Genomic DNA, 12,731 nt, shown 5'->3' with positions numbered 1-12,731 from the left:
TTCAGACATAGTTATAACATGAGAGACTGGCCGGTTGCACAAAACACCTTGTTCAGGTTCCCTTAAAATCTGATTTAAGGCCCCCTTAAAATAAAATCGGCTGCACAAACACATTTAAGTATTCTACTTCGGTTTCCTTATCATTTTCCCTCAAGTATTTAAGGTTTTCTCATTTTCTTATTATGACCGCCGCTAGCGAAGCTAGCGAAGCGGTCATATAGGGATTGTCAAAGTTTTTTTTTTTTTTTTTTTTTTTCCCGTCATCTACTTCCTGAATTTTTGGTCAACGATACCCGGGACACCGAACCACCGGGGCACATGAAATTTGGTGGGTATGTAGCCCCACTAGACTTTTACGGAAAAATTTTGTTTCGTCCCCGGGGTCCACTCCCCCCCCGTGCTGGGCCCCCCGAACCGCAAAAAAAGCCGTTTTTCCTAAATAACTACCTGAACCGTGGCACCGAGGATGAAGAATCTTTTATGGTATGTTGGTCTCAAGGGCCCACATCAATCTGGCCCATAATCACTCATTTGTGATTTGCACCCCCCCGGTAAAAAATGAAAATGCAATATTATTCTGCTTTAATCGTCCCTATCTTCAGTTAAGATGTTCAGAACTGCACCAAATTTTATGTGTATGATTGACCTGGCATTCTCTGGGGGTATGCCAAGTTTCGTAGAATTTCATCCATGGGGGGGTCTTTAAAAAAATAGATTATGTGTACATTTAGTGACTGTACACTCATTGGCCTGTAGATGGCGGTGCACACATATACACATGCACACACACACAGGCACCCACATACTATCGGTATTAGAACGGCCGATACATAATTACAAATTCAGTAGGATTAAAAGAAAGCCAAAATAAATATTCATCATCATCATCATCATGGCTGCATTTCCAGTATTGGCGATAAGTAGTCGTTTGTCCACTAGATGGCGCATCGTTGCAGTGAGACGTAATTTTGTTGGAAGTTAAACGTGGGTTGGAATAACAATGGCCGCTTCCTACAAGGACTATAGTTTACCGCAGAGAACGTCTAATAAGGATAGGATGATGTTCACATGAAATGTAATTCCCATTTCTTCTTGAAGCCGAAATAAATCTGAGGATGTTTATCGGACATGCTTGGTTTTTACTGCAGGTACGTTAATCTTATAATATCAATAAGGACCTAGGCAATGGTACCGTTAGCGTTGGTTGAGTGATGGAGGCCAATTTGATTGATTGCATTTGTAGAAAACTATAAATGCGGTTATACCAAGCAAATTGATAGCAGCACTGTAATTGTATCTTTCGACTGTCATTTGTTGCACATGCTACAAAAATCATTCTGTGCAATGGAAGATTTACCAACGTTACACCGGTCTGATACAGTTTTGCCTATACATGCGTGAGACTGAGACGCCTGTTTATTTTGTTTGAAGTGCGTGCAGGGTGTGAGAGGGGAATCGATGTGCTTTGATTCCAGCTTGGTAGTTGTAGTCTGTGAAATTAAAAAGCACGTGTGTGTGAAGTATCCAAACAATGACACCTTCATTTCATTATGGCTGCTTTAGCAACACACCATAAGCTACTGTGTAGTGGGTCCCATTTAGAGGTGGCTACTTCATTCGCGCTTTCCTTGACTCATGGAGCTGCGTGAATTTTATTACAACTTTTCGCCACGATATGGCAATTTAAGTCCGCTTGATACTGTAAGGCGTAAGCCATTGGTTTCCAAAGGAGATTTTATTTGTGTCGCCAGCATAGCTTATTGACAATTTATGTTGTAAATAGGCCTACCTTATAAGCCTACCTGTAGCTTAAGGAAGCTAACAGCTTTCTATTAGGATCTAGTTTGTTAGTTACAGTTTTGTCATAACTCCCTGATGCATTTTTGCATTTAGAATAGCCAGAGCGTGAACAATATCGGGTGCCTATGGACTAGGCTCGCTTGGTGAACCCAGCCTGATCTGCCCGCTATTTATTTTTTGATTTCTTAAAAGATTGAGCTTGGTCTGGTGAAAGCCAGACTAGCCATGGACCTCAGTTACACAATGCAAGGGAACATGAATCAGCCTATATTTGCACGAACAATAACGGACAACAGCTCTTCAACTTTGGCCCGTTAAAATGTGTATGAACAGTCTAGCGACGCATTTCATCAAGGCCCATTTGGACATGTCAGTTATTTGCACCACTAGTAAAACAGCATTTCGTTTCAGACTACTGTTACTTAATTTGTGCATTAACAATAACGTTTCAGACTACTGTTACTTAATTTGTGCATTGACAATAAAGTATGACATGAACGATGAAAGATGACTAAAATCTTATGTAGAAGAAGAAACATTCACAAAAAAATCCATCCATCCAAAAATGACCTTTGTTTTTGATAGCTGTTGAAAACGGCATGGAACTGAGAGATATGTTTTTGTAAATAAATAAATAAATAAATAACATTATGCTGATACCTTTTGCTTTTCCCAAATACAATGTAGCCTACAGGTGTAAGTGACCTTTCATCAATCCAGTTGCAATGGATGAACTGTGATGAACTGCCCTACTTGTGATTGTTTAGAGATTTTAAAGGTTTTATAACAATGCTACATCTTCTTTGGCTATTCTACAATCTATTCACCTTTTCAGCACCAGTAGGCTACTTTCTGTGCAGCCGCACACACACACTCAGGCATGCCAAACAAGCATACACAAAAGTTTCAAGAGTGGGGGATGGAGTAAAATATGGAGACAAATTGAAGTGTGCTTTATTTTCGCGGAACGGATGTACAGGACTGAGCGGCGGTCATATTTTGTACCGCTATGCGGTACATCTAGTCTTATAAGAAATTCCGTTGCACAAACGACCTTAGCAGCCTAAATAACCACACGAGGTTCGGTTCGCCAGGCAAAACATACATTTTTTTTTTTATTATTTTGGTGCCCTGATGACAGTCAGGATAATATCTAACTAGCTCGTATTGTTCAATTCATGTCTATATATGGCTTTACTGATGAATGGATAAATGTCACCGAAAATTATTAAGGTAAGATAAGATCATAAGCTTGGGTTGCAGACTCCCAGATAGCAAGCATAGTCGGCCCGATTCTGGCTGAGTGCTGGCAGTGTCGGCTGAGGTCCGAGTCGGCTGAAGCACGACTGTGTTAAGCGTATGGTACGCTCCCGCGTCTGCGTCCCGCGCACGCGGCACTGGTGAGCGCGTGACGAGAATTGCGTCATTTTTACAGCATGCGTCGCGTCTTTGAGTCGACCGAATTTTAAGACCGCGCGTCAAAGTGACGCGTAGACTGCGCATGTGTGAAACGGAACTGCTGTAAACACTCCCCTCCAGTAGGTGGACCACATAGAAGAACAACACTTAAACCTACAAACAAACCTAGACAGAAGAAGACTTGTTTGGTTATAACGACGATGGAACAGAGAGAGCGCCTGTCCTCAGCTTGCCTGGCTTTGAGTTACGTGAGACACCACGAAATGGAGTCAACTTCGACCGATTAAAGCCACAATTATCCACAGATACATTCTTTAACATTATATTTAACGGTCACTTTATGTTGTTGAACCCAAAGTATTTCAAGACACCACATTTTAGATGAGTTGGGGACGTAATTATCTGCTGGCCGTTCTGTACGTCACCTGATTGTCGAAACAGGGTGGCTGCATATGGCTCATTGTGGCTACTGGCTATTATATTGGCTTGCTTTGGTCATGAACCCTGGATCATGTAGCACTGAATGAGATGGCAAACAATAAAATAAAACTAATCATAGACTGTAGAAATGCGCTACACAGCACTAAAAACCGAATAGTTTATTTATAGTTTGACTACGGATATTTCACGTCATGTTCAAATAAAAAGTGACAGCCCTACTCCCTGCATAGAGAGCTGACATGACTTCGGATTAAATGCATCTTTTAAAAATGAGCGTAGCCTAGCACCTATTACTGAACAATGCTGAAATCAAATCGCGAAACCCAGAGCCATATAAAGGTATCTATCTACAACGCTCAGGCGAAACCCAGTAACACTTGCTGATCGAGATGCATTCTCGCCTGTTCCGTATATAATGCGTTATCAATAGTGATTATAATAATAAAGGGAATGTAGCCTACCTCTCCCAGGTGCAATCATTATCACCTAGCTCCTGAACAATGCTGAACTCAAATCTCGAAACTCGCCTGTCAACACCGGATATGCATTATCATAATAATAATTGAAGGAATAACCTAGGCTACCTCTCGCTCTAAATACACCCATTATCACAGTGAGACATTATACATTATGAACACAAATAGTTAGATGTTTATACCAAGTTCGCCTTTGTGAGTGCCAGGCCATACTAAGTGTGTACCGAGTCATATACTATAGGCCTGTCATTGGCACACTGTTGAACTTCAAATTGTGTGGCTGTGAAAACAATAAGTTGTGCATATGTAAAAGGGGGGTGAAATGGAATCCTTATAGCATGTACTGTCAGAATATATATAGATATTTATACCAAATTCGCCTTTGTAGGTACCAGGCCATACTAACTCTGTACCGAGTCATATACTATAGGCCTGTCATTGGCCACTGTTGAACTTCAAATTGTGTGGCTGTGAAAACAATAAGTTGTGCATATGTAAAAGGGGGGTGAAATGGAATCCTTATAACATGTACTTTCAGAATATATATAGATATTTATACCAAATTCGCCTTTGTAGGTACCAGGCCATACTAAGTGTGTACCGAGTCATATACTATGTCTGCCATTGACATACACTGTTGAACTTCAAATTGTGTGGCTGTGAAAACAATAGGTTGTGCATATGTAAAAGGGGGGTGAAATGGAATCCTTATAACATGTACTTTCAGAATATATATAGATGTTTATACCAAGTTCGCCTTTGTGAGTGCCAGGCCATACTAAGTGTGTACCGAGTCATATACTATAGGCCTGTCATTGGCACACTGTTGAACTTCAAATTGTGTGGCTGTGAAAACAATAAGTTGTGCATATGTAAAAGGGGGGTGAAATGGAATCCTTATAGCATGTACTGTCAGAATATATATAGATATTTATACCAAATTCGCCTTTGTAGGTACCAGGCCATACTAACTCTGTACCGAGTCATATACTATAGGCCTGTCATTGGCCACTGTTGAACTTCAAATTGTGTGGCTGTGAAAACAATAAGTTGTGCATATGTAAAAGGGGGGTGAAATGGAATCCTTATAACATGTACTTTCAGAATATATATAGATATTTATACCAAATTCGCCTTTGTAGGTACCAGGCCATACTAAGTGTGTACCGAGTCATATACTATGTCTGCCATTGACATACACTGTTGAACTTCAAATTGTGTGGCTGTGAAAACAATAAGTTGTGCATATGTAAAAGGGGGGTGAAATGGAATCCTTATAACATGTACTTTCAGAATATATATAGATGTTTATACCAAGTTCGCACTCCGCGATACAATGCGAAGATTTGACACAATGTTCTCATCCCAGCTCTCCACTATTTCAAGCAATGGGTTACTCCTTAGCAAACCATAACGAAACAGTGCTTCACCACATCTGTGGATTAAGCCACACAGTCAACTCAATGTAAGTAAGATAAACGAGGATGCTAATTGTTCTTAGCATTGCCAGCATTGTGTATAATGTGATTGTCACTTGGAGGAGACTAACGTTAGCATAATTAGCTAACTGCTGCTAACGTGCTAGCATCGTCACGTCAGGCTGTGCACAGTAATATAACATTTATTCACCATAAATTAATAAAGTTGAGTGGTTCTGCAATGTAGACAATGTTTTCGTTTTTTTTGCAGTACCATGTCCCTTACATGACATAGCCCATTGTCCTTGTAACATGCATTCAGCAAACCTAGATATGAATGTGATTTCAGCCCGACTTTCAACATTTCTTTCAAGAAGACATGTAAACCCGTAACGAGGGATCTGGAATGTTGGTTACCTAGCAACCAAGATGCTGTCTATTGAAAAGGGAACTATTTTTTGATGCGTAAGAACGATGTCGAAATTAACATTTTTAAACAATAATGGGGTGTTTTCAGATTATTTAGTTTGTTGTAGAATTGTTGTATAAAAGCAATATAGCACTCGCGATTGTGGGATTGGTCATGGATATTCCCACGGCTGTTGTTGCCTGCGCCACTCAGCCTCCTGGCTACGGCCAAACAACACCCGTGGGAATATCCATGACCAACCCCACTCTCACTCGTGCTATATTGCTTAAACATAACAGTGTTGTAGCGTGCCAGCATAGGCACTGTTCCAGAGTGGTAACTGCCATTGTGCTGTGTGGCAGGTATAAAAATGTTAATGATGAAACATGCAATGTTTGAAATGTTAATGCATCAAACCAGTTGTGTTCGTGTTCTACGGTTATTTAGAGTAACCAAGATTAGCTAGTGTGTGTTGGCGGCACAGCCTGAAGCCGATGTGGAATACTGGAGCATAAGGGCCGGGGTCGGCCCGGCATTATGTGTTCATGTTGTTGTGTTGAGTCAATAAAACTCTGTTCAAAATCAAATCCCTGATTTGTTACAATATTTAATACATTTGTAATACAAGTTTTGGGAAGAGCAATTTAGGTAGGTAAACCAATTTAGGTAGGTTAGGTAAAGGGCAATTCCATGCAAAGGTCATCCTTACCATGGAAAAAAAAAGTTGTGCATACGCAAATAGAACTGTTGTTAAAATCTTCATTTAGGTCTATATTGTATTGTTTGTAACTGTTCTGATTGAATTTGATGGAGAATGACTCTCTTTTTACATCATAAATATGGTGTGCAACCAAACCAGAAACAATATTTTTCACATGGTAATATTATACATATTTAAAAAGTGGATAAATGGACCCAAGGTACAAACAAATTGTGTCATTTGACAAATTCCAGATTGACAAGGGAATGGTAGAGCAATGTCTATGCTCTGCTTGCCTTTAAGAGCACAACTCCTTACATTTGTAAGGCTTTTGTTTTTAAGTCAGCAAGTTCCATGGCCATGTTACATCCATAACATTTTATAGGAAAAGTTTATGCTACACATACAGTGTTGATGCGACAATGTCCATAGTGTCTGTGCAAAGCTGATTTATATGAATGTAAAGTGTGATAACCAAATTGTGCCACTTTCTTATTTTTCAAACCTTTAATGGTGCGTTATGGATGTTACATAATGTGAATTTACAAGACTGGAGACTTTATTATACCTCAAAGCCGATAAAACGTCTGTTCTGGTGGCATGTCAGTTTCAACACATGTCACCTTAGTGTTTACAATTGACATTTCAAAGATTATTAGGTTGATCAAAACCACAGGGAGGCCTCGCCTAAGCATTAGCAAAACAAACATAATATTAAAATACCTCCAGTGATTAGCCTAGCCATAGCCTATTTTCAAGTGGCCTAATAACGAAAATCTGAGCTATTATCTTCCTGTAACTGTCATACTGTTGTTGTACAGTAACTGGACTATCGTGTTAGCTGGTGAAGATGGCTGACTTTGCAGCTGGAGTTAACATAGCAACCTCCTTCTGTTGCAGATCTGTTCAGCCTGCCATTCACGTCTGCTTAACACAGTTTAATTTTAAATGATGCGATATGCCAGCATTTGAAGTGTCAGGTCCTCTGTAGCTCATACCCACAGAGTAACATAAGTAATGGCAGCAATAAACTAGATGTACCGCATAGCGGTTCAAAATATGACCGCCTCTCAGTCCTGCATATTCTCTTCGCAAAAATAAATCACGCTTGTCAATTTGTCTCCTACTCCTACGCTTGTCAATTTATCTCCTACTCCTGCAACTCATGTGCATGTAAATGAGTGTGTGTATGTGAGTTTGCTTTCGTGTGTGTGTGTGTGTCTGTGTGTGTGTGTGTGTCTGTGTGTGTGCATTAGGGTGGTCCTTATTTTTCAACTTTTGAAAGTTCATGCTCTCACCCCACCAATATGTTTGAATAAATAAAAAAAATAATTGGGCAACGTTTTATCAATATTAATCAATATTTAGAGGTTGCTCAAGACCTTTGAAGTTTAACACATACTGTGCAGTGTGCATATTCAGGATTTTTCCGTGTATTATGTGATACATTGTGCTAGCATGTATAATTGTTTAATAATATATGCTTATGGCAGCAATGGACTTATTTGACCATGCAGTCAATGATAATGTGTATTGATTATTGGTGACCACATTGAAATGGGAATTCCATATTGTCCATTCAAATTTGCAATGCTGATTTGCTGATCTCATCTGCTGATTCCGGTATTTCCCAATAATATGCTGTTGTGAGCAATTCATAGCAACTCCTGTTTTAGTTGTGATCTGTCTTTCAAAGCATCAATGTGAATGAAGCACAATAGACAATATACACTTGAGACAATGGCTGAAGCAACATGAAGCAAATCCGCTATATGGTTACTTGGATCAGAAGAGACTGAAATAACTGGAACAAAGTTACCCTCCAAGAAGCAGGTTTTATGTTTGTTGTAATATTACCATAAAACATTGAAAAAAACTGCATGAAAGTGCAACAGCGGTGATCAAAGAAATCTTGGTATTCTAGGACAAGGCTAGGATTCCCGTTCGTCCCCAACATCACACAAAACACTTCACGACAAATGGCAGAAGCTGAAGAAAAATGCCAAGAGAACTTCTGATTCTCAGCAGTGCAATGTAGAGGCCTTCGTAGACCAGTTAGGAGACCTGTTTGATATCGCACATCAAGATGCACTCATTCATCTCAAGAATCCAGAAGATAGAGACTTTCTTTTGGCCCAAAGAGAAAAGGACGTCCCGGGTGTACAACTGTACAATATGATGATACAATTTAAATCTCTCACTTTCGCCTTTGGCCCTGGACACTGACTGGATCTGCTCCTTGTTATTTTAATTCAATGATCAAGATACATCCTCAACCGCCCACTGCGGTCTTCTGATGAGTGTCTGTTGTGTCGACCAGTCATAAATGCTAGGTCAAATTTAAGACTCTTTTCCTCAGTGGTTCCATGTTGGTGGAATGAGTTGCCCAGTGCTCTCCGTTCCTGTGATAGTTTTTGGCCATTTAAGAGGGGTCTAAAGGCATATCTGTTCAACATGCACTTAGTTCTTTAAGCGCTTCTTATGCGTTATGGTTTGTAAAATATTGTTTTATTTCCATTAGGCTGTTGATTAATTTGACATTGTTGTTTACTATTGATATTCTCTTTAATGTAGTCTTACCATGTTATAGTTTTTATATTATTGATTGAATGGACATTATTGTTTATTATTGCTTTTCCCCCCCTCATTTTCATTGTTTATTTCATTAGGCTATTGATTTAATTGACATTGTTTATTATTGCTATTCTCCTTATTATATAGTCTGACCAACAAATAATATTGCATTTTATTTTGTTGTGCGTTCTTAAATGGTACAATTTCTGCAAAAATTAGCAATTCTGGAAATATTCAAAGGCCTTGAGCTACCTCTAGATATTGTAGGAACAATTCAAAATTTTGCACAGTGTGTTTTTATTGATATCCTAACACATTTAGGGGGTGAGAGTTGAACATTTCCCCAACATTTTTTTTTACCCCATATAAGGACCACCCTAGTGTGCATGTGCGTGCCTGTGTTTGTGTGTTTATGTGTGTGTGTGTGAGTGTGCGTGTGTTTGCATGCGCACATGCGTATGCGTGCTTGTGTGTGTGTTTATGTGTCTGCATTTATGTGGGTGGGTTTGTGCATGTGTGTGTGTGTGTGTGTGCTTGCCTGTCTGTATGTGTTTATGTGTGTGTGTGTGCTTGCCTGTCTGTATGTGTGCGACTGTGCGTGCGTGTGTGTGTGTGAGTGGGTAGGGTTAGGTTGATGCGGGCTCTTGAGACTAACATACCATAAATATTTTGTCAACTTGGGTGCAACGGTTCAGGTAGGGCTAGTTATTTAGGGGAGTGGCCACCAAGTATCATGTTCCCTGGTGTTTCAGTAACCCGGGAATCACTGACCAAAATTGATGACGGTAAAAGAAAAAAAATAATTAATTTTTTATATTTTCAATTACTTGTCCTGATTCTTCCTGTGGATCTTAGTGGGCACTAAGGAAGCAATAATTTCATCGCTAGTTTTTCATGATTACTATTTCAATTGTTTCATATCAAAATTCATTACTTAATTATGTCTTTTATGTAGTTTGTCAAGGACTGGTTCAGACACGTCACATCCATAACGTGAAACCGTCACATCCATAACGCCAGTTTTTCCTACATAATGCATTACGAAAATGACGCATAGTTTCAAAAACATACTTTTTGTGTTCCTTCAAGTCTCCTTCATGCTACATATATCATAGTTTCGGCAGTTTCCTTCAAAATTCACAGAGTTTGTAGAAAACCTGTAATCCCTCACAAAAGTGTGTCCATTTCATGTCACATCCATAACGCTGATAAAATGCCTTGTATTCTTAGGATGAAATTGATTATATGAAATTAGAGGATTTCTCAGTATTCAGAGGACAGAGGTTACATTAAAAGTTATGCAAATTAATTCACTGATACTAATTTTGCCCCCACTCTAAGGCATTTTGTTTACCAATATGAGTCCAATTGTCACATCCATAACGCTGGAACTGCCCTAAAAGTACATACTTTCCATACTGAAGTACAAATACAGATACATCTGTAAAAAAGACTAGTAAAAGTATAAGTAGTGATTCAACTTCTTTACTCAAGTAAAACTAACAAAGTACAGATCTTAAGAACTATTTCATTGTCCCTTTTGGCATTTCACACACAAATCAGCCAAGGTTGTTGCCTACTACTAAAGCAGGTAGTGGGGCAGTTAAGCACAAAAATGGATCACTTTGTGATAAAATCATCAAATGTGGTATGAAAACTCACAAAGGGGGTCTGATCAGATTTAGAATCATAGTCGCCTCGGATTTGGCCCCAGCCAATTTTAAAAAATGGCCAACAAATATGGGTTTTGTTAGGTGAAAAAGGGATTGAAAGCAGAAACTAACAACTAATACAGTTACATATTTGACCATAAATCTTTGTCATTGTTTACACACATTATTTAAATATTATGTATATATTTAAATGATTAAAAATAACACATGTAATGTAACAATTTGGCCCCTGCAATACCAAATAGCACTGGATGTAAGTGTGTAACATGTAAATGTTCATGTAGTGTGATCAGAATTTGTGTTGTCAGAATTAAAGGGACACCAGGCAAGCCTGATGCTTTTTATCTACGAAACTCCCCCTTCGCTCGGTCTGAAGCTCTTTTCCTTTTCTTTGCATCTTCCGTCAAGGGTTTTCGCTGCTTTTTCGCCGGCTCTGCCATTATACACACGTTTGCAACAATCGCTAGCGTTTAGTTAGCCTGCCTCTGTGCTCTGGATGCAGGATGTAATTGATCCTGCTTCAGTCGGCGGGTAGGATACACTGAACTTGCAAGCGGGATATTCTTCCTACAGGCAGTAGGGGCGGACGAGAGTCTTCATTCGCCCTGTAATGAGTCATTTAACCATATACCGATTTACGTAGATGAGTAATTAACCCGAAAACGTTGCCTAGTGTCCCTTTAAGAATAATTCAAGAATTTACATTTAGTCATTTAGCTGACTTTTATCCAACACTTTCAATGAAGTATCTTGAAGCTCCAGTATGTGAGAAACTTGATATGCCTAAATATCTTTAACCTCAAGTATGCAGCTAATAAGGAAATAGAATAGCTATTTAGACAAGGTGTACTTCTCCCCACTGTGGAATGTAGAAAGGGATGCTACAAAGGCAGGAAAACAAACACCCCCAAAGATTTACCATCTGTTGATCGTTGTGGAACATTGTGGTTCATTGACATATATTTGTGTTAATTATTGGCATAGAGGCAGTAGGACTGGTTGCCGTTGTCAGTGCCCTTTGCTCTGTGAACTTCCTCATCACTGCAATACCGTGAACCATTGATTCCTAATAAACAATTAATTGTAGTAGTTTTTCAGTGTGCTCACACTCCACACACTCACTACATTAACATGTGTTCTTACACAATATGTTTCCCCACAGCTCATCACTGCAATACCGTGGACTATTGATAATAAACAATTAATTGTAGTAGTATCTAGGCCTACTGTTTATTTTTTTCTCACTCACTACATTAACATGTGCTCTTACACAATATGTTTTTCCACATCTCTGAGAACAGTCAGAGCAGTTTCATTTCTCTGTTGTTGAAATTTTGAGTTTCGGGCATGAAGAATCACAACAATCTTGTTTGTGCTGTTTTTAATCATTCGGCTAGGCCCAAGTTTCACTTGACATTTCAGTTGGACTGCCTGAAGCTATTTGGATACAGAGCCAAGACCATCATAAGTCTTTGGGGAAAAAAGACCTATCGCTAAGCCCTGTCCATCAAACTCAGATTAGCCAATAACAGCTGCATGGAGACATCCTCAGTCTTTTTATTTGCCTCATTCACGTAGTGGCCATGTGTAAACCAAAAGGAGGCCATGAGGTGCACTGACTATCATTAATGTGTTCTCAGAAATTACTGGCAGATGCATATAACACAACAATGAAATGGTTTGCGTACCCCATAGCCTAGTTTTGGTTCACAATGGCCGCTGCGTGTATAATGTGAATAGAGATGTAAGTTGAAAATAATGGCAAAACAATATGCATGGGATTAATGCAACACTGATACGTGGAATGTTTGCTCTCAATCT

Source organism: Alosa pseudoharengus, unplaced genomic scaffold, assembly GCF_046254945.1.
Source record: "Alosa pseudoharengus isolate Yale_2024_CS ecotype anadromous, Long Island Sound unplaced genomic scaffold, YU_APseudo_1.1 YU_APseudo_1.1_scf_2, whole genome shotgun sequence".
In the NCBI taxonomy this organism is placed as follows: domain Eukaryota; kingdom Metazoa; phylum Chordata; class Actinopteri; order Clupeiformes; family Clupeidae; genus Alosa; species Alosa pseudoharengus.
Note: the sequence above shows the minus strand (reverse complement) of the source record.